Below are 4,733 nucleotides of genomic sequence, written 5' to 3'. Positions count from 1 at the left end.
TGGAATAAGATAAGAATGCTCACTCTCACCACTTTTATTCAACATAATATTGGAAGTCCTAACCACAGGAATCAAACAAACAAAATAAATCAAATGTATACAAATGGGAAGAGAAGAAGTAAAATTCTCACTGCATGCAGATGACATGATACTGTATATAGAAAACCCTAAGGACTCCACACAAAAACTACTTGAACTGATCAACAAATTCAGTAAAGTAGCAGGATACAAGATTAACATTCACAAATTAGTTGTATTTCTGTATACTAACAATGAAATATTAGAAAAGAATACAAAAATACTATACCTTTTAAAATCACAAAACCAAAACTTAAATACTCAGGAATAAACCAAAACAAGGAGGTGAAAGACTTATATGCTGAGAACTATAAAATATTAAGGAAATTAAAGAGGATTCAAAAAATGGAACTATATTTAGTGCTCCTGGATTAAAAAAATTAATATTGTAAAAATGGCCATACTACCAAAAGCAATCTACAGATTCAATATAATCCCTATCAAATTACCCATGACATTTTCCACAGAACTAGCACAAAAAATCAAAAATTTATATGGAACTACAAAAGACCCAGAATTGCCAAAGCAATCCTGAGGACAAAAACCAAGCAGGAGACATAAATCTCACAGACTTTAAGCAATATTACAAAGCCACAGTCATCAAGACAGTGTGGTACTCATACCAAAACAGACATACAGACCAATGGAACAGAATAGAGAACCCAGAAATAAACCCTGACACCTATGGTCAATTAATCTTTGACAAAGGAGGCAAGAATATAAAATGGGGAAAAGATAGCTTTTCAGCAAGTATTGCCAGGAAAATTGCATAGCCACATGTAAATCAATGAAACCAGAACACATCCTCACACCATGCATGAAAATAAACTCAAAATGGCTGAAAAACTTAAATATAAGACAAGAAACCATCAAACTCCTGGAAGAGAACATAGGCAAAACATTCTCTGACATCAACCTTACCAATGTTTTCTCAGGCCAGTCTCAAAAAACAGAAATAAAAGCAAAAATAAACAAATGGGACCTAATCAAAATGATAAGTTTTGCACAGCAAAGACAACCATTAAAAAAAAAAAGACAGCCTATGGAATGGGAGAAAATAGTTTCAAATGATACAAATGACTAGGGTTTAATCTCTAAAATATATAAATATCTCAAAAGCAAAAAAAAAAAAAAGAAGAAAGCCAACAACCCAATTGAAAATGGGCAGAAGACCTGAACATACATTTCTCCAAAGATAAACAAATGGCCAACAGGCACATGAAAAAATGCTCAATATCAACATCACTAATTATTAGAGAAATGCAAATCAAAACAACTATGAGGTCGCACCCCACAACTGTCAGAATGGCCAGCATTAACAAGTCAACAAATAGCAAATGCTGGAAATGGTGTGGAGAAGAAGTACCCTCCTACACTGTTGGTGGGAATGTAAATTGGTACAACTACCATGGAAAACAGCATGGAGGTACCTTGGAAAACTATGCATAGAGCTACCTTATGAACCAGCATTCCCACTCTTGGGCGTATATCTGGACAAATCTTTCCTTGAAAAAAATACATGCACCCATATGTTCATTGCAACACCATTCACAATAGTCAAGACATGGAAACAAATTAAATTTGCATCCACAGATGAATGGATTAATAAGATGTGCATATACACAATGGGATACTATTCAGCCTTAAAAAATAACAAAATAATGCCATTTTCAGGAACATGCATGGAACCAGAGATTCTCATACTAAGTGAAGTAAGTCAGAAAGATAAAGAAAAATACTATATGATATCACTCATACCAAGTATCTAATATATGCCACAAATGAATTTTTCCACAGGAAAAAAACTCATGGACTTAGATAACAGCCTTGTGCTTGCCAAGGGGGGGGGAGGGGGGAGGGGAATGGACTGAGAGTCTGGGGTTAATAGATGGAAACTATTGCATTTGAAGTGGATAATCAATGCAATCTTGCTGTATAGCACAGGGATTTATATCTAGTCATTTATGATGGAACATGATGGATGAAAATGTGAGAAAAAGAATGTGTATATGTATATACATATATATGTGTGTGTATGTGTGACAGGGTCATTTTGGGGTACATAAGAAAAGGACAGAACACACCACAAATCAAGTAAAATGGAAAAAAATAAAAATCATTAAAAAAAAAGAAAACAGGGGAGACAGAATTAAGATGGTAGAACAGAAGGACAGGAGCTCAACTTCTCTCCTAAAAACAACAAAATTCACAACTAAAGGCTGAGCAATCTCAACCAAATGGACCGGAAACCTTCAAAAAGATATCCTACCCCACAAGACAAAAAGGAGGCCACATCAAGAGGTAGGAGGGGCGACTACATGATATTAAACAACCCCATACCTCCCAGGTGGGAAGCCCCACAGACTGGAAACTAACTGGTTCACAGAGACTCACCTACAGGAGTGAGAGTTCTGAGCCCAACAGCAAACACACACCCAACATCAAACGTGTGGGGATCTGGCACTGGGAAAAAGAGACCCCAGAGCATCTGGCATTGAAGACCAGTGGGGCTTGTGTGCAAGAGCTCCACGGGACTGGGGGAAACAGAGACCCCATTCTTAAAAGGCGCACACAGACTTTCACGTGCACTGGGTCCCAGGGCAAAGCAAAGTCTCCATAGGAATCTGGGTCAAACGTGACTGCAGTGCTTGGAGGAGGACCTCCTGGGAAAACAGGGGTGAATGTGGCGTGTTGTGGGGGAAGGGCATTGGAAGAAAAGCTCTTGGGAATATTCAGCAGCTGCCTTTCTCTGGAGGTGGCCATTTTGGGAAAATATGGCCCCACCCATCAGCACTGAGAAGCCCCAGGGCTAACAACAATCTAGGCAGGATCGCAGCCCCACCCATCAGTAAACAGGCTACCTAAAGACCCTTCAGGCACACAACCCTCTAATCCCATCCAGAGACAAAGTCCCACCCACCAGAGGGATAGGAATCAGCTCCACCTACCAGTGGGCAGGCATCAGTCCCTCCCATCAAGAAGCCTACAGCAAGCCCTTGTACCAACTTCAGCCACAAGGGGGTCAGCCACCAGATGTAAGAGAGGCTACAACTCTATTCTCTGTAAAGAGGTCACCACACCAAAAACCTATAAAAATGAAAAGAACTATAACTCAGATGAGGGAGAAAGGAAAAACGCCAGAAAATCAACTAAGTGATCAGGAGATTCCAGCCTCCAGGAAAACAACTTTAGACTGTTGATGCTGAAGATGATGCAAGACATTGGAAATAAACTGGAGGCAAAGATGGATAACTTACAGGAAACACTGAGCAAAGAGATACAAGTTATAAAACTTAAACAAGAAGAGATGCAAAATACAATAACTGAAATAAGAAATTCACTAGAAGCAGCCAACGGCAGAATACAGGAGGCAGAAGAACAAATACGTGGGATGGAGGACAGATTAGTGGAAATTACAGATGCGGAACAAAAAAGAGAAAAAAGACTGAAAACAAATGAAGAGAGTCTCAGAGAAGTCTGGGACAATGTTAAACTCGCCAGCATCCATATTATAGGGGTGCCAGAAGGAGAAGAGAGAGAGAAGGGGACAGAAAAAAACATTACAGAAGATAATAGCCAAAAACTTCCCTTGCATGAGAAAGGAACCACTCACTCAAATCCAAGAAGCACAACAAGTACCATATAAAATAAACCCAGGGAGGAACACCCCAAGATACATATAAATCAAACTGACCAAAATTAAAGACAAAGAGAAAATCTTGAAAGCAGCTAGGGAAAAGAAACAAATAACATACAAGGGAATCCCAATAAGGTTATGGGCAGATTGTTCAGCAGAAATTCTGCAGGCCAGAAGGAGCGTCCTGATATACTTAAAGTGATGAAAGGAAAAAAGCTCCAACCAAGATTACTTTACCCATTGAGGCTCTCATTCAGATTTGAAGGAGAAATCAAAAGCTTCACAGATAAGCAAAAGCTAAGAGAATTCAGCAACACTAAACCAGCTTTACAAAAAATACTAAAGGAACTCTCTAGGCAAAAAAGGAAAGGATGCAACAGGAAACAGAAATACCACAAATGACAAGGCTCACCAGGAAAGGTATATGTACAGTGAAGATACAAAATCATCCATGCAGAATTATGCCACCAAAATCAGAAATCCTGAGAAGAGGTGGGTACAAATGCAGGACACTGGAGATGCACTTGCAATTAAGAGACCAACAACTTAAAACAATCTCATATATACACAGACTTTTTTTTTTTTGTCTTTTTGCCATTTCTAGGGCCACTCCTGCGGCATATGGAGGTTCCCAGGCTAGGGGTTCAGTTGGAGCTGTAGCCGCCGTCCTAAGCCACAGCCACAGCAACGCTGGATCCGAGCCACATCTGCAACCTACACCACAGTTCACAGCAACACTGGATCCTTAACCCACTGAGCAAGGCCAGGGATCGAACCCACAACCTCATGGATTCTAGTCGGATTCATTAACCACTGAGCCACAATAGGAACACCTACAGACTCTTATATCAAAACCTGAGGAAGTCCCTTCATGGCTCAGTGGTTAACAAATCCGATTAGGAACCATGAGATTGAAGATTTGGTCCCTGGCCTTGCTCAGTGGGTTAAAAGATCTGGCACTGCCATGAGCTGTGGTGTAGGTTGCAGACACGGCTCGGATCCCACGTTGCTGTGGCTC

This window comes from Sus scrofa, chromosome 4, assembly GCF_000003025.6.
Source record: "Sus scrofa isolate TJ Tabasco breed Duroc chromosome 4, Sscrofa11.1, whole genome shotgun sequence".
Taxonomy (NCBI): Eukaryota; Metazoa; Chordata; class Mammalia; order Artiodactyla; family Suidae; genus Sus; species Sus scrofa.
Note: the sequence above shows the minus strand (reverse complement) of the source record.